At 38.3% G+C, this 22360-nt stretch overlaps 1 pseudogene; it reads left to right on the forward strand.

Moving 5' to 3' along the window:
• The first annotated feature begins 1072 nt into the window (after window positions 1-1072).
• Window positions 1073-3064, forward strand: LOC129642030 (KATNB1-like protein 1; annotated as a pseudogene).
• The last annotated feature ends 19296 nt before the right edge of the window (window positions 3065-22360 follow it).

Genomic DNA, 22360 nt, shown 5'->3' on the forward strand with positions numbered 1-22360 from the left:
GAGGAATGAAATGGTGCATGTATACAATGGAACATGACTCAACCATAAAAAGAAATGAAACAATGCCATTTACAATGACATGGATGGATATAGAGATTGCCATACAGAGTGAAGTAAGTCAGAAAGAGAAAGACAACTATCATATGGTATTGCTTATATGTGGAATCTAGAGAAATGGTACATATGAACTTACTTGCAAACCAGAAATAGAGTCAGAGATGTAGAAAACAAACTTATGGTACCAAGGGGGAGAAGGGGGGCGGTGGGATGAACTGGAAGATTGGGATTGACATATACACACTACTATATATAAAAGAGATAATTAATAGAACCTACAGTATAGCACAGGGAACTCTACTCAGTGCTCTGAGGCGACCTAAATGGGAAGGAAATCTAAAAAAGAGTGGATGTATGTGTGTGTATAACTGATACACTTTGCTGTTCAGCAGAAACTACAACAATTTTATAAAGCAACTATACTCCAATGAAAATTAATTTAAAATAGAGAATCCTATAGTCTACCATGTTAATGCCAGTATGGCTCATGTAAACTACTGCTTCATTCCTCAGTTTGCCTCATAATTCACAGGTAGACTCACTGAGCCAAAAGAGGGTGAACCAATTCTTCTACCTTCATTTCATATCCTGAACCAGCAAAGTAGGTTAGAAAAGAAACCCTTATTAGCTACAGTAGAAGTGACTGAGAACTGGTGCAGGTATAAGCAGACCAAAGTTTGAGTCCTGGGTCATTCATCCCCCTGTATGTGGAGTGTGTTTAAACCTGTCCTCTTCTCTGTGCTTCTGTTCTTGCCTGGAAATAAAAAAAGTCTAACACCCAGCAATAGACCATGAGTGGCCCCTAAGCAACATTTGTAACTTTTAAATATCTGGTCATTTTTAAAATAAAGAATGTCAATCATTTTGAGGATATCATGTTTATTAATGAAATACAGCCCCCCCCCCCAAGTTTATGATGTTTTATGGATCATATGGCAGGAGACGTTCAACCCTTTCCTGGATGAAAGCACAGGAACATGGAATGACATGAAATTTTAAAATGTGTCTCTGGGCGCGCGGCGGCGTTTGAATGGCCGTTCCTGGATCTCGGCCGGGGAGCCGAGAGGTAGTCTGGGCTGCCGGGCGCAGTCGGTCAGCGCCTGGGCTGGGTGGAGGCGCCGCGGTACCATGAGGCGCCGGTATTTAAGAGATTATGGCATCTGAAACCCACAATGTTAAAAAACGCAACTTTTGTAATAATACTGAGGATCATTCCATTGATCTTCCTAGAAAAAGGATCTCTAATTTCACTAATAAGAACATGAAGGAGGTTAAGAAATCTCCAAAACAGTTGGCTACTTACATAACTAGAACAGTTGGACAAGCTGTGAAAAGCCCAGATAAACTACGTAAGGTGATCTATAGAAGAAAGAAAGTTCATCATCCTATTCAAAATCCTTGTTACAGAAAAAAGCAGTCCCCTAAAAGTGGGGGCTGTGTCATGGCAAATAAAGAAAATGAACTGGCTTGTGCAGGCCACCTCCCTGAAAAATTACGGCATGATAGCCGAACATATTTGATTAACACCAGTGATTCTGGTTCTTCACAGACAGAAAGCCCATCATCAAAATATAGTGGCTTTTTTTCTGAGGTTTCTCAGGACCATGAAACAATGGCACAGGTTTTGTTCAGCAGGAACTTGAGATTGAATGTAGCTTTAACTTTCTGGAGAAAGAGAAGTATTAGTGAACTTGTAGCATATTTAGTAAGGATAGAGGACCTTGGAGTTGTGGTGGATTGCCTTCCTGTGCTCACCAATAGTATTTATTTATTTTAGTTTACAGGAGGAAAAACAGTATATCTCACTTGGCTGCTGTGTAGATTTGTTGCCTCTAGTAAAGTCACTACTTAAAAGCAGATTTGAAGAATATATAATAGTTGGTTTAAACTGGCTTCAAGCAGTCATAAAAAGGTGGTGGTCAGAACTATCATCCAAAACAGAAATTGTGAATGATGGAAATATTCAGATTTTAAAACAGCAATTAAGTGGGTTGTGGGAACAGGAAAACCATCTTACTTTGGTTCCAGGATATACTGGTAATATAGCCAAGGATGTAGATGCTTATTTATTACAGTTGCATTGAAAGACTTCGTCTATAGCATTTGGCTATTCAAAACATCCTTGGACGATATGATTTCCCCAGAAATATCTCATCTGAGAACTGTGAACTATGGAAGAAATCAAAACCATTTTTTCCTTTAAAGAGAAACGTATGTTGAAACCACTAATGAAATGCTACCGATCTACTTCACATTGAAGTGGAAAAAGATCCAAAAGGAGCAGCTTCAGCTCCAATGAGGTGAAAGTGCACTACGAAGATTGTTCACCTTTGCTGCGTTTGGGATTTATATGGTTATTTGGTAACATTGTTTAAGAACTACTGGGTCTTAATGCGATCCTGCATAAGAATATAATTTATACTATGTGAAAAATAAGACAGGACTTATTACTAGGAATCACAGAGACCAATCATCATTACTTTTTTTTAAGATTGTGTTTTATAAGAAAACACTTAAATGTGTGCAGCTACTATTTTCTTATGTTGAAAAGACTTTGAAAGTTTAAACCATTATAGCAAATAATCAGTACTAAAAGTTTTTTGTTCGCACTGAGATACTGTGTATGCAAAATGCCTTAATTATTAATAAGCCAATGTGTATGATACCAATATCTGTTTAAGAAAATTAAAAGTAAACATGCTTCTGGCATGATAAAATCATGGAATTAAATCAGGGGTTTCCATTCATGTAGAATGTTGTTAAAACTTATTCTACACCATTCTTAAAACTTGAGAATATTTTTAGTATCTCTGATTTTTCTTTTTTTTTTTTTTTTTGCCAGAATCATGTCATGTATGTATGTATGTGTTACTCCTATATATAAGAAAAAGGCGAATCTGTATTTGTATGAATGCTTAACTGGAAATGTCTATGGAATTGACTAATTTATATTCACTTTTTATTGTATATAGATTTCTGATATTTTCAGTTCTGTATCATTTAAGTTTTCTTCATTTGAGTAAATTGACTAAATATTTCTAAAAATAAAAAAAAATTAAAAAAAAAAAATAAAATGTGTCTCTGCCCATGCTATAAGATGTACTGTCCTTGTGTTTTTTTTTACTTCTTTTTCCCCATACTTATGAAAATTTCTGCAATGGTTTTTCAATCATTGAAATCTGCAGATGCTATTAAATGGAAAATAATATGTCTCATAGAAAGTCAGTGACACAGACAGAAACAAACTCTATTTATCTTCTCTCTAGTCCTGTGGGACATTCCAAAAAGGATGAAAACACTGGCATGAATGGTCCACTGTGTGGAAGCTATGTTGTCCATACTTTGTTTCTATGAAAAATGAAAGTTTTTATTCAACCCTTAACTGAGTTTAAGTCCTTGATACCTCTTCTGTGCTATCTAGCTGGGAGCTCTGAGGCATCAGAAATAAATGAGCCAGAGTCATTTCTCTTCATCCATGAAGAATAAACTAATATAAAGAAAAGCAAAATGTCCTGACAAGGATGTAGGGAAAGCATAACATCAGATCAATGGATACTTAAATCTAGTGACATGAAAATTAGTATAACCATTATTAGCAACAAAATGTCAAAAATGTATTTTACCCTTTCATTTGCATCTCTGACACAGTTATTGTACAGAAGGCAATTGTTATTTGTTTAGTCCTAGTTCAGTGGATTCGTACCAGCAAGAAATCAACTCAATAGACAATCCTAAGTCTCATAGATTCTAAGAGATTGCCCCATAAAACACTAAGAATGAATGGAGCATAGAGGATTTAAAATTAACTTTTTCTTCTCTGAGTCACAAGGCCAAGATTTCACTGTTTTGAGATTCTGAAAGTTTTCAGCAGAGCTACAGAGGTATAACAACAAATACATCCAGGGCATTTTATTGTAAACAGTTTTCACTTTCCTAAGTAGAAATGGACCCAAAGACAGACTGTGTCTCCTATCATGACTGAGTCAGCTGACAATAAGTATGGAGACGGAGTGGAAGGGGAAGTGAAATCCAGGAAGAGCATCAACAGAGACATCTCTAATATTTCAAGTCCCAATTATGTCTATGGCCTTGTCTGTGATCAGATGTTCTTTCCATAGTTGATGCAGCAGATGCTACCTAGTAACCTCCACTGTGTCCTCCAGAAAATGGAAAGGGGAAGGGCACAGTGAGCAGGGAGTCTCTGACAAGACTGACAGGGAAGTGACAGGACTGTTCAGGTGGCAGGATTTAGTCTTCCCAGATGCCCTGTGTCTGGAGTCATTCTGCCCAGAATGACTGGCTTCAAACTTGGCTTTAACATTTTCTAACTCATGACCTGGTATGTGTGATGTAAACTGTTTCACTTCTTTCCTCTTATTAAAATAACAGAAATGTATATACATACAGTTGGGGAGAAATTCTGAAGATGTAGTCAAGCAAGAAATATATAACTTATACTTCAGAGCCTGACATTTAGAAAGCCTGACATAGCAGTACATGATTTTATGGCTCATGTCATTTTCCTCATCCTCAGTACCTCTCTCATAATGACCTGAAGTGCTCAAGGGGAAGGTTTCAGAGACCCATTTGCTGCTCTGGTGGGAGAGATGCCAGCCAGAGCCAGACCACTGAGGGTGGAAGCAGAACTCTAAATGAGAGTTCTCACAACCCCAACCAGACCTAAGAACATAAACTTCAAAGGGCTCTATTCCAAACCCATGTAGATTGGTGCCCGCTCATCTTTTTTTTTTTTTTAATTATTTTTGTTGGTGGCTAATTACTTTACAATATTGTAGTGGTTTTTGCCATACATTGACATGAGTCAGCCATGGGTGTACATGTGTTCCCCATCCTGAATCCCCCTCCCACCTCCCTCCTCATCCCATCCCTCAGGGTCATCCCAGTGCACCAGCCCTGAGCACCCTGTCTCATGCATCCAATCCCGACTGGTGATCTGTTTCACATATTATAATATACATGTTTCAATGCTATTCTCTAAAATCATCCCATCCTTGCTTCTTCAACAGAGTCCATAAGACTGTCATATACATCTGTGTCTCTTTTGCTGTCTCGCATATAGGGTCATTGTTACTATCTTTCTAAATTCCATATATATGTGTTAGTATACTATATTGGTATTTCTCTTTCTGACTTACTTCACTCTATATAACAGGCTCCAGTTTCATCCACCTCATTAGAACTGATTCAAATGTATGCTTTTTAATGGCTGAGTAATACTCCATTGTGTATAGGTACCACCGCTTTCTTATTCATTCCTCTGCTGATAGACATCTAGGTTGCTTCCATGTCCTGGCTATTATAAACAGTGCTGTGATGAACATTAGAGTACACGTGTCTCTTTCAATTTTGATTTCTTTGATGTGTATGCCCAGAAGTGGGATTGCTGGGTCATATGGCAGTTCTATTTCCAGTTTTTTAATGAATTTCCATACTGTTCTCCATAGTGGTTGTACTAGTTTGCATTCCCACCAACACTGTAAGAGGGTTCCCTTTTCTCCACATCCCCTTCAGCATTTATTGCTTGTAGACTTTTGGATAGCAGCCATTCTGCCTGGCATGAGGTGGTACCTCGTAGTGGTTTTGATTTGCATTTCTCTGATAATGAGTGATGTTAAGCATCTTTTCATGTGTTTGTTAACCATCTGTATGTCTTCTTTGGAAAAATGTCTATTTAGTTCTTTGGCCCATTTGTTAATTGGGTCATTTATCTTTCTGGAATTGAGCTGCAGGACTTGATTGTATTTTCTTGAGATTAATTCTTTGTCACTTGCTTCATTTGCTATTATTTTCTTTCATTCTGAAGGCTGTCTTTTCACCTTGCTTATAGTTTCCTTCTTTGTGCAAAAGCTTTTAATTTTAACTAGGTCCCATTTGTTCATTTTTGCTTTTATTTCCATTACTCTGGGAGGTGGTTCATAGAGGATCCTGCTGTGATTTATGTCAGAGAGTGTTTTGCCTATGTTTTCCTCTAGGAGTTTTATAGTTTCTGGTCTTACATTGAGATCTTTAATCCATTTTGAGTTTATTTTTGTGTATGGTGTTAGAAAGTGTTCTAGTTTCATTCTTTTACAAGTGGTTGACCAGTTTTCCCAGCACCACTTGTGAAAGAGATTGTCTTTTCTCTATTGTATATTCTTGCCTCCTTTGTCAAAGATAAGGTGTCCATAGGTGCGGGGGTTTATGTTTTGGGCTTTATGTTCTGGGCTTTCTGTTTTGTTCCATTGATCCATATTTCTGTCTTTGTGCCAGTACCATACTCTCTTGATGACTGTGGCTTTGTAGTAGAGCCTGAAGTCAGGCAGGTTGATTCCTCCAGTTCCATTCTTCTTTCTCAAGATAGCTTTGGCTATTCGAGGTTTTTTGTATTTCCATACAAATTGTGAAATTATTTGTTCTAGTTCTCTGAAAAATACCGTTGGTAGCTTGATAGGGATTGCATTGAATCTATAGATTGCTTTGGGTAGTATACTTATTTTCACTATATTGAACCTTCCGATCTATGAACATGGTATATTTCTCCACCTATTTGTGTCATCTTTGATTTCTTTCCTCAGTGTTTTATAGTTTTCTATATATAGGTCTTTTGCTTCTTTAGGTAGATTTATTCTGAAGTATTTTATTCTTTTTGTTACAATGGTGAATGAAATTGTTTCCTTAATTTCTCTTTCTGTTTTCTCATTGTTAGTGTATAAGAATGCAAGGGATTTCTGTGTGTTGATTTTATATCCTGCAACTTTATTATATTCATTGATTAGATCTAGTAGTTTTCTGGTGCAGTATTTAGGGTTTTCTATGTAGAGGATTATGTCATCTGCAAACTGTGAGAGTTTTACTTCTTCTTTTCGTATCTGGATTCCTTTTATTTCTTTTTCTTCTCTGATTGCTGTGGCTAAAACTTCCAAAACTATGTTGAATAGTAGTGGTGAGAGTGGGCACGCTTGTCTTGTTCCTGACTTTAGCGGAAATACTTTTAGTTTTTCACCATTGAGGATAATGTTTGCTGTGGGTTTGTCATATATAGCTTTTATTATGTTGAGGTATGTTCCTTAAATTCCTGCTTTCTGGAGGGTTTTATCATAAATGGATGTTGAATTTTGTCAAAGGCTTTCTCTGCATCTATTGAGATAATCATATGTTTTTTATCTTTCAATTTGTTAATGTGCTATATTACATTGATTGATTTGCAGATATTAAAGAATCTTTGCATCCCTGGGATAAAGCCCACTTGGTCATGATGTATGATCTTTTTAATATGTTGTTGGATTCTGTTTGCTAGGATTTTGTTAAGGATTTTTGCATCTATGATCATCAGTGTTATTGGCCTGTAGTGTTCTTTTTTTGTGGCATTTTTGTCTGGTTGTGGTATTAGGGTGATGGTGGCCTCATAGAATGAGTTTGGAAGTTTACCTTCCTCTGCAATTTTCTGGAAGAGTTTGAATAGGATAGGTGTTCAGTTCAGTTCAGTCGCTCAGTCATGTCCGACTCTGTGACCCCATGATTCGCAGCATGACAGGCCTCCCTGTCCATCACCAACTCCCAGAGTTTACCCAAACTCATGTGCATTGAGTCGGTGATGCCATTCAGCCATCTCATCCTCTGTCGTCCCCTTCTCCTCCTGCCCCCAATCCATCCCAGGATCAGACTCTTTTCCAATGAGTCAACACTTTGCATGAGGCGGCCAAAGTATTGGAGTTTCAGCTTCAGCATCAGTCCTTCAAATGAACACCTTGGACTGATCTCCTTTAAAATTGACTGGTTGGAGAGTCCTGCTATGATGTATGTCACAGCAGGATCCTCTATGACCCACCTCCCAGAATATTGGAAATAAAAGCAAAAATAAACAAATGGGACCTAATTAAACTTAAAAGCTTCTGCACATCAAAGGAAACTATTAGCAAGGTGAAAAGGCAGCCTTCAGAATGGGAGAAAATAATAGCAAATGAAGCAACTGACAAACAACTAACCTCAAAAATATACAAGCAACTCCTACAGCTCAACTCCAGAAAAATAAATGACCCAATCAAAAAATGGGCCAAAGAACTAAATAGACATTTCTCCAAAGAAGACATACAGTTGGCTAACAAACACATGAAAAGATGCTCAATATCACTCATTATCAGAGAAATGCAAATCAAAACCACTACGAGGTACCATTTCACACCAGTCAGAATGGCTGCAATCCAAAAGTCTACAAGTAATAAATGCTGGAGAGGGTGTGGAGAAAAAGGAACCCTCTTACAGTGTTGGTGGGAATGCAAACTAGTACAGCCACTATGGAGAACAGTGTGGAGATTCCTTAAAAAACTGGAACTAGAACTGCCTTATGATCCAGCAATCCCACTGCTGGGCATACACACCAAGGAAACCAGAATTGAAAGAGACACGTGTACCCCAATGTTCATCGCAGCACTGTTTATAATAGCCAGGACATGGAAGCAACCTAGATGTCCATCAGCAGATGAATGGATAAGAAAGCTGTGGTACATATACACAATGGAGTACTACTCAGCCATTAAAAAGAATACATTTGAATCAGTTCTAACTAGGTGGATGAAACTGGAGCCTATTATACAGAGTGAAGTAAGCCAGAAAGAAAAACACCAATACAGTATACTAATACATATATATGGAATTTAGAAAGATGGTAACAATAACCCTGTGTACGAGACAGCAAAAGAGACACTGATGTATAGAACAGTCTTATGGACTCTGTTGGAGAGGGAGAGGGTGGGAAGAGTTGGTAGAATGGCATTGAAACATGTAAAATATCATGTATGAAACGAGTTGCAAGTCCAGGTTCGATGCACGATACTGGATGCTTGGGGCTGGTGCACTGGGACGACCTAGAAGGATGGTGTGGGGAGGGAGGAAGGAGGAGGGTTCAGGATGGGGAGCACATATATACCTGTGGCAGATTCGTTTTGATGTTTGGCAAAACTAATACAGTGTTTGAGGTTTAAAAATAAAATAAAATTAAAAAAAAATAAAAGAAACATGTGAAATTAATTTTAATAAAAAAATGTCTTTAGCACACTATACAAAAATAAAAAAAATAAAATAAAATTGACTGGTTGGATCCCTTTGCAGTCCAAGGGACTCTCAAGAGTCTTTTCCAATACCACAGTTCAAAAGCATCAATCCTTCGGCGCTCAGCTTTCTTCACAGTCCAACTCTCACATCCATACATGACCCTGGAAAAACCATAGCCTTGATTAGACGGACCTTTGTTGGCAAAATAATGTCTCTGCTTTTGAATATGCTATCTAGGTTGGTCAGAACTTTCCTTCCAAGGAGTAAGTGTTTTTTTTTTTTTTTATTTCATGGCTGCAATCACCAACTGCAGTGATTTTGGTGCCCCAGAAAAGAAAGTCTGACATTGTTTCCACTGTTTCCCCATCTATTTCCCATGAAGTGATGGGACCAGATGCCATGATCTTAGTTTTTTGAATGTTGAGCTTTAAGCCAACCTTTTCACTCTCCACTTTCACTTTCATCCAGAGGCTTTTTAGTTCCTCTTCACTGTCTGTCATAAAGGTGGTGTCATCTGCATAACTGAGGTTATTGATATTTCTCCTGGCGATAGGTGTTAGCCTTTCTCTAAATTTTTGGTAGACTTCAGCTGTGAAGCCGTATGGTCCTGGGCTTTTGTTTGCTGGAATGTTTCTTATAACAGTTTTGCCTTCCGTGCTTGTGACGCGACGGTTCAGATTTTCTATTTCTTCCTGGTTCAGTTTTGGAAAGTTATACTTTTCTAGGAATTTGTCCATTTCTTCCAAATTGTCTGTTTTATTGGCATATAGTTGCTGATAGTCTCTTATGATCCTTTGTATTTCTGTGTTATCTGTTGTGATTTCTCCATTTTCATTTCTAATTTTGTTGATTTGATTTTTCTCCCTTTGTTTCTTGATGAGTCTGACTAGTAGTTTGTCTATTTTATTTATCTTCTCAAAGAACCAGCTTTTAGCTTTGTTGATTTTTGCTATACTCTCTTTGGTTCTTTTGCATTTATTTCTGCCCTAATTATTATGATTTCTTTCCTTCTATTAACCCTGGGGTTCTTCATTTCTTTCTTTTCTAGTTGCTTTAGGTGTAGAGTTAAGTTATTTGACTTTTTTCTTGTTCTTGAGGTAAGCCTGTATTGCTATGAACCTTCCCCTTAGCTCTGCTTTTAGTGTCCCACAGGTTTTGGGTTGTTGTGTTTTCATTTTTGTTCGTTTCTATGCATATTTTGATTTCTTTTTTGATTTCTCCTGTGATTTGTTGGTTATTCAGCAGTGTGTTGTTTAGCCTCCATATGTTGGAAATTTTAATAGTTTTTTCCCCCTGTAGTTGACATCTAATCTTACTGCATTGTGATCAGAAAAGATGCTTGGAATGACTTCAATTTTTTTGAATTTACCAAGGCTAGATTTATGGCCCAGGATGTGATCTATCCTACAGAAGGTTCCGTGTGCATATGAGGAAAAGGTGAAATTCATTGTTTGGGAGTGAAATGTCGTATAGATATCAATTAGGTCTAACCGATCCATTGTATCATTTAAAGTTTGTGTTTCCTTGTTAATTTTCTGTTTAGTTGATCTATCCATAGATGTGAGTGGGATATTAAAGTCTCCCACTATTATTGTGTTATTGTTAATTTCCCCTTTCATACTTGTTAGCATTTGCTTTACATATTCTGGTGCTCCTATGTTGGATGCATATACATTTACAATTTTTATATCTTCTTCTTGGATTGTTACTTTGATCATTATTTAGTGTCCTTCTTTTTCTCTTTTCACAGCCTTTATTTCAAAGTCTATCTTATCTGATATGAGTATTGCTATTCCTGCTTTCTTTTGGTCTCCTTTTGTGTGAAATATCTTTTTTCAGCCCTTCACTTTCAGTCTGTATGTGTCCCTTATTTTGAGGTGGGTCTCTTGTAGACAACTATCATGATCATTGTGCTTGAGAAGGAGATCATGCTCCCAATACTCCCTTCATCTCTCTCTGTCTCCCTCAGCACTTACTGGGCTGGGCTTCATCCCTGCTGGAGCATGACCAAGTAGCACAGACTCACTCCCCCTCTCCTTCCTGGAGTTTGATGGAGTCTAAAGGTCCTTCCTTAGGACAGGCAGGAAGGCAGAAGGATGGAAGCCTTTGATGCAGATTCCTACAAAGGGTGGAGACATAGGTGTGGAGCCACAAATTCAGAACTGCCAAACTAAAGATGCAATAGAAGCAAATTAGTCCTTTTAATGGTGAACATTTGATAGAGAGTTGGTTATAGCGTTATTTTAGGACAAAAGGCAAGAAAGAACAAAGAAGTAACAACAGTCATAACTGACTGAAGAAGCTATTCCACCAATAGCTTGAGGGCTGTAAAGGGATCGACTGAGTTTTTAAAGCAAAAAGACATTTCCAGACCACTGTTGAAAATATGTAAGTTTAATGCAAGATGCAACATAGAGCAGTGATTTCAAGCACCTCACTTGGAACTGAAGCCCATATATATGATGTAGAGACGCTATGTGAAGAAATTTATCAGAAATAATGGGGAAAACACATCATTTGTTGCAACATCACGGTCTTCATATCTTTCCCCCCTTTGCCCTGTGATCTCTTCTGGATCTTTAGCATTTGTCCATGAGCAGTTAGGACCCAAGGTATAAAGTTCACCTTTGAAGGAAAGATCTGACTTGGATCAGTAGTTGACAACCTTGGCCACACACTAGAACCACCTGAGTGCTTTTCAAAAGCCTCATGCTCAGAACATGCCTTGTGCTTAGTCACTAAGTCATGTCCAACTCTTTGCCATCCATTGGACTGTAGCCTTCCAGGCTCCTCTGTCCATGGGAATTCTACAGGCAAGAATACCAGAGTGGGTTGCCATGCCCACCTCCAGTGTATCTTCGCAATCCAGGGGTTAAACCCAGGTCTCCCTCATTGCAGGCAGATTCTTTACCATCTCAGCCACCAGAAAAACTCAAAAACACACCCAGATACAGTTAAATCACGATATCTGGTGGTGAGAACCAATGGTCAGTATTTTTAACCTTCCCAGGTGACTGCAATAAAACCCAAGGTTGAGACACAGTAGCATGTCTCCTCACAAATAACTGCATGCAGACATTCAAAAAATAAAATTCACTGTGAAAAATATGTAAGGACTGTGACAAACTTGCAAATTTTCAGTGTATTAAAAGGGGACATGAGTGTACCTATGACTGATTCTTGTTGATGCATAACATAAAACCACAAAATTCTGTAAAGCAAATATCCTTCAATTGAAAAAATTAAGTGGCAGGGAGAGAACAGATAGCGGAGGAGTAGGTGGGCATGGAGTACATCTCTCTCCATAAACACATCAGGAATACATCTTCAGACACAGAAGTGCATGCAGAACACCACCTGAGAGTGGACAGAAGTACCTGACCAGTGGAAAAGAATATATAGAACCATACAAAACTTGGTAGGATGAAGGAATTAGGGGAAAAACTTGAGCATTAATGGGACTGGACCTGCCCTCGGTGGGTGGGGGCACTGAAGCAGGGGTCCTATCCCCACATCAGGGCAATTGTCTGAGTCGGAGGAGAAACATTTAAGGCTGAGAGTGAAACAGCTGATCTGTGGCAGCCTAAATGGAATGAGAAACAGGCAGTCCTTGCCATAGCCATACATACCCTAGACAGGGATGCGGGTCCCCTGGAAGGTGCAGAGACGGGGAGCTGGAGTTTAAGGATTGTGGAGTAATCCCAGGGGGATTGAGGGGATATGAGGGAGGAGACTGTGGTGGGAAATGTCCATGGAAGAAAGCCAGGCAGCCATGGAAGCAAGGTGATACTGCCGAGTCATGCATAGGGAGGTGGAACCATCATCATAGCCTCTCTCCCCACATGCCAGCATTGGCAGCTGAACAATAGAGAGGCTGGCCCATCAAATGCCCGATTAGCTGAACTACAGAGTGGGACCCCACCCAGGGTGCTCCTTTAAGTGCCTGACATGCCGATATACAGAGTAAGACCCCAGCTGGGAGGGGGCTCTCTATGTGCCTGATGTGCCAAATGACGAAGAAGGACCCCAGGCAAGGGAGCCCTCTAAGAACCAGAATGGGCAGAGCTATGGAGAAAGACTGGCCAAAGAGGCCTTCTGATCACCAGCTACAAGAGGCTCGAAGAAAGACTCTGATAGGGCCATAACACCTGTGGCAGAGGCAGTCCATGTCCCTGCACTCTTTGCACTACCAGGGTCCCTGCAAGCCAAGCAGTTGTGCCACCTTCACGCTCAACTCTTATTGGGACAGAGCTGCCACAGGCAAAAAAAAAGTCTTGCATCTATGTGCACAGAGTCGCTTCTGTCATGTCCAGCTCTTTGTGATCCTGTACACTGGCCTTCCAGGCTTCTCTGTCAGGGGGGTTCATCAGCCAGAAATATAGGAGTGTTTTGACCAATACTGGTTGCCATACTCTTCTAGAGCACTATATTTCCTGCTGCCCTTGCTGCTGACACCCCTGAGTAACTGGGGCTGCCAGAACCCCCATAACTCAAGCAGCTGAACAACCTCCACACCTGGCCCTCATGGGGGTAAACCCAAGTTCTCCAGGGCAGCCTCAGGAGCAAACCCCAGTGGAGGACCCACATGCAGAAGTGAAAATAAAACAACAAACTGAGGGGCAGTGTGGCTAAAGGAAAAAGACCCAAAACCTTCCTACTAGCTCTACAAGCTGCAAATTCTACATGATCAATGAGGCAAACTCTGTGTCTATGGACTATGTAAAAGGACGTTGAGAGTTCCCACAAAAGAAAATGCACTAGTTCTGATAGCTGTGGACATTTGAGGCAAGAGCACACAGTAGTAGGGCCAGATTAGAATCTGAGCTGTTCCCACAGCAGGTCCAGCGAATAGCACGGTGTTGGAGGGCATCCTAGGGAAGTGAGGTGGACTGTGACTCCCAGTGAGGGAAAGGACTCTTACAGCAGTGACTCAAGAAAAACATTTATTACTCTTATGCTTTGACTTGTTCTGTAGATTCTTTTGGAATTTTTTCCTGTCTTTTATTTCCTATTTTGTTGATTTTACTGGCACCATGAAACCTAATTAAGCTTTTGAGCTTTTTTTTTCTCAGTCACATTTTTTATGGTTGTTATAAACCTCTGCCTCTATGTTGGGTTTTTGCAGTTCAGTAGAATTTTCCTTTTTTGCTCTCTCTCTTTTTTTTATTTTAATTTTTAATTTTTATTTTTTCTACATTTATTCCTTTGTTTGCCTTTTCTACTGTTCTTTTCCCCTTGCAGTTAATCTTTAACATATATAAATCTTCATCTACCTCTATTTAACTTTGCATATCTATTCTTTCTTTTCCTTTCAACATATTTGTTAGTTTTGTTTGCATTAATTTATTCCCCAATTAGCACCTTGCTTTAGTTTTGCTTTCCAGTTTGTGCTTAAGTTAGTTTTGTTCTTAACTGGTTAATGTAATTTTTTATTTCCTTTGTTTGCCAAGCCAATCTACTGTACTTTATTTTTGTTGAACTGTTTGACTTTGCTTATGGGTGTATATGTATATGTGTATATTCCAATATTTTCATTATTATTTGCCTGATTTTGTAACTGCCATTTGTCTGGGGTTTATTTTGGTTTCTCATTTTTTTGGTATTTGTTTTAATCTCATTTAATGCCATAACAAACCACTTGTGGAATCTGTTCCTGACAGAAATCAAGCCCTGAGCCTTTGGAGTGGAAGCACTGACGCCAAGACCCTAAGCTACCAGAGAACTAACTTTAGGGAGTATCAAAGAGAGAGAACTCACACAAAGGAAACCACTTGAATGGAAGACGTGGCATCACCCAACCACCAGTAGCACCCTGTGCAGGATGCCTCATCTAAACAACAAACAAAAAAAAGTACAAACTCAATCATCAGCGGACAGGATTACCACCTCTCCCAACCTTGCCCATCAGAGGACAAACAAACAAATGAAACACTCAGCACAAATCTCACCCTATATGAAGCTTGTACAAACCACTGTTCAAACTTAGGAGGGAAGAAACCAAAAGAAAGAAAAAAATCAACCTTAAAGCCTGAGAAAAGGAGACCTCAAACACACTAAGTTAAAAGAAAAATACTGAAAAGGCAGAGAAATACTACACAAATGAAGGATCAAAATAGAAACACAGATGTTCAAACAAATGAAGAGGAAATGGGCAAAACACCTGAAAAAGAATTCAGAATAATGATAGTAAAGATTATCAAAAACCGTGAAAACAAAATTAAGAAAATGTAAGAATCAACTAACAAAGACCTAAAAAATTAAAGAACAACCATACAGAGACAAACAACACAATTACTGAAATTAAAAATACTCTGGAAGGAATCAATAGCAGAATATCTGAAGCAGAAGAATGAATCAGTGAGCTGGAAGATAAAATGGTGGGAAAAACTTCTGAAAAGCAGAATAAAGTAAAAAGAATGAAAAGAACTGAGGCTAGACTCAGACCTCTGAGACAATATCAAACGTATTAATGTTAAAATTATGGAAGTCCCAGAAGAAGAAGAGAAAAAGAAAGGGTATGAGAAAATTTTTGAAGAGACTATAGATGAAAATTACCCCAACGTGGAAAAGAAAATAGTCAATCAAGTCCAAGAGGCACAAAGAGTCCTATACAGGACAAACCCAAGGAGAAACACACCAAGATACATACTAATCAAACTAACAAAGATTAAATATAAAGGAAGAATATTAAAAGCAACAAGGGAAAAACAGCAAGTAACATACAAGGGAAACCCCATACACTTAACAGCTGATCTTTCAGCAGAAACTCTACAGGCCAGAAGGGAATGGCAGAATATATTTAAAGTACTGAAAGGGAAAAGTCTACAACCAAGATTACTGTACCCAGCAAGGATCTCACTCAAAATCAATGGAGAAATAAAAAGCTTTTCAGACAAGCAAAAGTTAAGAGAATTCAGTACCACCAAACCAGCTTTAAAACAAATGTTAAAGGGACTTATATAGTCAAGAAATACAAGAGAAGGAAAAAGTTCTACAAAATCAACCCAAACAATTAAGAAAATGGCAATAGGAACATATATATCAATAATTACTTTAAATGCAAATAGATTAAATGCTCCAACCAAAAGACACAGACTGGCTGAATGGATACAAAAACAAGACCCATATATATGCTGTCTACAAGAAACACACCGCAGACCTAAAGACACATATAGATTGAAATTGAGAAAATGGAAAAATATATTCCATGCAAATAGGAAGCAAAAGAAAGCTGGAGTAGCAATCCTCATATCAGCAAAATAGACCTTACAATAGAAAAGATTACAAGAAATAAAGATTACGAGAGATCAGATTACATACTAATCAAGGGATCAATCCAAGAGGAAGACATAACAATTGTAAATATCTATGTACCCAACATAGGAGCACCTCAGTACATAAGACAAACACTAACAGATATAAAAGGAGAAAAGGACAGTAGCACAATAAATGATATATTAGAAGAGGTGGACCTCATTGATATCTTCAGGACATTTCATCCAAATGCAGAAGAATACACCTTCTTTTCAAGTGCACATGAAACATTCTCCAGGTTAAACCACATCTTGGGTCACAAATCAAACCTCAGTAAATTTTTAAAAATTGAAATCATATCAAGCATCTTTTCAACTTCAAGGCTATGAGACTAGATATAAATTTCAAGAAAAAAAAACTGTAAGAAACAAAAACACATGGAGATTAAATTATATGTTTCTAAATAGCCAACAGATTACTGAAGAAATCAAAAGGGAAATAAAAAAATTTCTAGAAACAAATGAAAATTAAAACACAACAACTCATAACCTATGGGGTGCAGCAAAAGAAGCTCCAAGAAGGAAGTTCATAGCAATACAATCCTACCTCAAGAAACAAGAAAAACATGGACTAGACAATCTAACTTTACACCTAAAACAACTGGGAAAAGAAGAAGAAAAAATCCCAGAATTAGTAGAAGGAAATAAATTATAAAGATCCTAGAATAAATAAATGAAAAAGAAATGAACAGAACAATAGTAAAGATTAATAAGGCTAAAAGCTGCTTCTTTGAGAAGATAAACAAAATTGACAAACTTTTAGCCAGACTCATCAAGAAAAAAAGAGAGAAGAATCAAATCAACAAAATTAGAAATGAAAAAGGAGAGGTTACAGCAGACAATGCAGAAATAAAAAGGATTATAAGAGACTAATATGAACAACTATATGGCAATAAAATGGGTAAACTGGAAGAAATGGACAGATTCTTAGAAAAGTTCAATCTTCCAAGACTGAACCAGGAAGAAATAGGAATTATGAACAACCCAATTACAAGCACTGAAATTGAAGCCATGATCCAAAATCTCCCAGAAAATAAAAGCCCAGGAGCAGATGGCTTCACAGGAGAATTCTATCAAAAACATTTAGAGAAGAGATAATGCCTATCCTTCTAAAACTCTTTCAAAAAATTGCAGAAGAAGGAATACTTCCAAACTCCTCATTCTACAAGGCCACCATCACCCTGATACCAAAACCAGACAAAGACAACACACAAAAATGAAAATTACAGGCCAATATCACTTATGAACATAGATGCAAAAATCCTCAACAAAATTTTAGCAAGCAGAATTCAGCAACACATCAAAAAATTCATACACCATAATCAATTCGGGTTTATTCCAGGGATGCACAGGTTCTTCAATATGCACAAATCAATCAATGTGATACACCATGTTAATAAATTGAAAGATAAAAACCGTATGATAATCTCAGTAGATGCATAAAAATCCTTTGACAAAATTTGGCACCCATTTATGACTAAAAGTCTTCAAAAAATGGGCATAGAAGGAACCTACCTCAATATAGTAAAGGCCATATATGATAAACCTACAGAAAATATTTTTTTTCAATGGTGAAAAACTGAAAGCATTCCCCCTAACATCAGGAACAAGACAAGGGTGTCCACTTTCACCACTATTATTCAACATAGTTTGGAAATCTAGTACAGCAATCAGAGAAGAAATAGAAATAAAAAGGAATCCAGACTGGAAAAGAAGTAAAGCTCTCACTGCTTGCAGATGACATGATACTGTACATAGAAAACTCTAAAGATACTATCAGAAAATTACTAGAGCTAATCAGTGAATTTAGCAAAGTTGCAGGATACAAAATCAATACACAGAACTCACTCGCATTTCTATATACTAACAATGAAAAGTCAGAAAGAGAAATTTAAAAATCAATCCCCTTCATCATTGCAACAAGAATTAAATATCTAGGAATAAACTTATCTAAGAAGACAAAAAGCTGTACGAGAATATTATAGGACACTGATGAAAGAAATCAAAGACAATATAAACAAATGGAGAGATAGTTTATGTTCCTGGGTAGGAAGAAGCAATGTTGTGAAAATACTATACTACCAAATGCAATCTACTGATTCAATGTGATCCCTATCAAATTACCAATGACATTTTTCACAGAACTAGAACAAAACATTTCACAATGCATATGGAAACACAAAAGACTCTGAATAGCCAAAGCAGTCTTGAGAAAAAAGAATGGAGCTGGAACAATCAACCCTCCTGACTTCAGATTATACTACAAAGCTACAGTCATTAAGACAGTATGGTACTGGCAGAAAAATAGAAATATAGACCAAAGGAACAAAACAGAAAGCCCAGTAATTAACCTATGCACCTGTGGCTACCTTATTTTTGCAAAGGAGGCAAGAATATACAATGAGGCAAAGACAGCCTCTTCAATAAGTGGTGCTGAGAAAACTGGACAGCTACATATAAAAGAATGAAATTAGAACACTTCCTAACACCATGCATAAAGGTAAACTCAAAATGGATTAAACACCTAAATATAAGACAAGAAACTATAACACTCTTAGAGGAAAACATAGGCAGAACACTCGATGACATAAATCAAAGCATAAATTCTATGACCCACTTCCTAGAGTAATGCAAATTAAAACAAAAGTAAACAAGTGGGACCTGATTAAATTTCAAAGCTTTTGCACAGCAAAGGAAACTATAAACAAGGTGAAAAGACAACCCTCAGAATGGGAGAGAATAATAGCAAATGAAACAACTGACATTTGAATCAGTTCTAATGAGGTGGATGAAACTGGAGCCTATTATACAGAGTGAAGTAAGCCAGAAAGAAAAACACCAATACAGTATAATAACACATATATATGGAATTTAGAAAGATGGTAACAATAACCCTGTATACGAGACAGCAAAAGAGACACTGATGTATAGAACAGTCTTTTGGACTCTGTGGGAGAGGGAGAGGGTGGGATGATTTGAGAGAATGGCATTGAAACAAGTATAATATCATATATGAAACGAGTCACCAGTCCAGATTCGATGCACTATACTGGATGCTTGGGGCTGGTGCACTGGGACGACCCAGAGGGATGGTATGGGGAGGGAGGAGGGAGGAGGGTTCAGGATGGGGAACACATGTATGCCTGTGGCAGATTCATTTCGATATATGGCAGAACCAATACAATATTTTAAAGTTTAAAATAAAATAAAATTTAAAAAAAAGAAAAAGAAACAACTGACAAAGGATTAATTTCCAAAATTTACAAGCAGCTCATACAACTCAATACCAGAAAAATAAACAGCCCAATCAAAATGTGGGGGAAAGACCTAAACAGACATTTCTCCAAAGAAGACATAAAATGGCTAAACACATGAAACAAACACATGAAAAATACTCAATATTGTTCATTATTAGAGAAATGAAAATAAAACTACAATGAAATATCTCCTCACACCTGTCAGAATCAGATCAGATCAGATCAGTCTCTCAGTCGTGTCCGATTCTTTGCGAACCCATGAATCGCAGCACGCCAGGCCTCCCTGTCCATCACCAACTCCCAGAGTTCACTCAGACTCACATCCATTGAGTCAGTGATGCCATCCAGCCATCTCATCCTCTGTCGTCCCCTTCTCCTCCTGCCCCCAATCCTTCCCAGCATCAGAGTCTTTTCCAATGAGTCAACTCTTCGCATGAGGTGGACAAAGTACTGGAGTTTCAGCTTTAACATCATTCCTTCCAAAGAAATCCCAGGGCTGATCTCCTTCAGAATGGACTGGTTGGATCTCCTTGCAGTCCAAGGGACTCTCAAGAGTCTTCTCCAACACCACAGTTCAAAAGCATCAATTCTTCAGCGCTCAGCCTTCTTCACAGTCCAACTCTCACATCCATACATGACCACAGGAAAAACCATAGCCTTGACTAGACGGACCTTTGTTGGCAAAGTAATGTCTCTGCTTTTGAATATGCTATCTAGGTTGGTCATAACTTGCCTTCCAAGGAGTAAGAGTCTTTTAATTTCATGGCTACAGTCACCATCTGCAGTGATTTTGGAGCCCAGAAAAATAAAGTCTGACACTGTTTACACTGTTTCCCCATCTATTTCCCATGAAGAGGTGGGACTGGATGCCATGATCCTCGTTTTCTGAATGTTGAGCTTTAAGCCAACTTTTACACTCTCCACTTTCACTATCATCAAGAGGCTTTTTAGTTCCTCTTCACTTGCTGCCATAAGGGTGGTGTCATCTGCATATCTGAGGTTATTGATATTTCTCCCGGCAATCTTGATTCCAACTTCTGTTTCTTCCAGTCCAGCGTTTCTCATGATGTACTCTGCATATAAGTTAAATAAATAGGGTGACAATATACAGCCTTGACGAACTCCTTTTCCTGTTTGGAACCAGTCTGTTGTTCCATGTCCAGTTCGAACTGTTGCTTTCTGACCTGCATACAAATTTCTCAAGAGGCAGTTCAGGTGGTCTGGTATTCACATCTCTTTCAGAATTTTCCACAGTTTATTGTGATACACACAGTCAAAGGCTTTGGCATAGTCAATCAAGCAGAAATAGCTGTTTTTCTGGAACTCTCTTGCTTTTTCCATGATCCAGCAGATGTGGCAATTTGATCTCTGGTTCCTCTGCCTTTTCTAAAACTAGCTTGAACATCAGGAAGTTCACGGTTCACATATTGCTGAAGCCTGGCTTGGGGAATTTTGAGCATTACTTTACTAACATGTGAGATGAGTGCAATTGTGCAGTAGTTTGAGCATTCTTTGGCATTGCCTTTCTTTGGGATTGGAATGAAAACTGACCTTTTCCAGTCCTGTGGCCACTGCTGAGTTTTCCAAATTTGCTGGCATAGTGAGTGCAGCACTTTAACAGCGTCATCCTTCAGGATTTGGAATAGCTCAACTGGAATTCCATCACCTCCACTAGCTTTGTTCATAGTGATGCTTTCTAAGGCCCACTTGACTTCACATTCCAGGATGTCTGGCTCTAGGTCAGTGATCACGCCATCGTGATTATCTGGTCGTGAAGATCTTTTTTGTACAGTTCTTCTGTGTATTCTTGCCATCTCTTCTTAATATCTTCTGCTTCTGTTAGGTCCATACCATTTCTGTCCTTTATCGAGCTCATCTTTGCATGAAATGTTCCTTTGGTATCTCTGATTTTCTTGAAGAGATCCCTAGTCTTTCCCATTCTGTCTTTTTCCTCTATTTCTTTGCATTGATCACTGAAGAAGGCTTTCTTATCTCTTCTTGCTATTCTTTGGAACTCTGCATTCAGATTTTTATATCTTTCTTTTTCTCCTTTGCTTTTCGCTTCTCTTCTTTTCACAGTTATTTGTAAGGCCTCCTCAGACAGCCATTTTGCTTTTTTGCATTTCTTTTCCATGGGGATGGTCTTGATCCCTGTCTCCTGTACAATGTCACGAACCTCATTCCATAGTTCATCAGGCACTCTATCAGATCTAGGCCCTTAAATCTATTTCTCACTTCCACTGTATAATCATCAGGGATTTGATTTAGGTCATACCTGAATGGTCTGTGGTTCTCCCTACTTTCTTCAATTTAAGTCTGAATTTGGCAATAAGGAGTTCATGGTCTGAGCCACAGTCAGCTCCTGGTCTTGTTTTTGCTGACTGTATCGAGCTTCTCCATCTTTGGCTGCAAAGAATATAATCAATCTGATTTCAGTGTTGACATCTGGTGATGTCCGTGTATAGAGTCTTCTCTTGTGTTGTTGGAAGAGGGTGTTTGTTATGACCAATGCATTTTCTTGGCAAAACTCTATTAGTCTTTGCCTTGCTTCATTGCGTATTCCAAGGCAAAATTTGCCTGTTACTCCAGGTGTTTCTTCACTTCCTACTTTTGCATTCCAGTCCCCTATAATGAAAAGGACATCTTTTTTGGGTGTTAGTTCTAAAAGGTCTTGTAGGTCTT

This window comes from Bubalus kerabau, chromosome 1 (assembly GCF_029407905.1).
Source record: "Bubalus kerabau isolate K-KA32 ecotype Philippines breed swamp buffalo chromosome 1, PCC_UOA_SB_1v2, whole genome shotgun sequence".
Taxonomy (NCBI): Eukaryota; Metazoa; Chordata; class Mammalia; order Artiodactyla; family Bovidae; genus Bubalus; species Bubalus kerabau.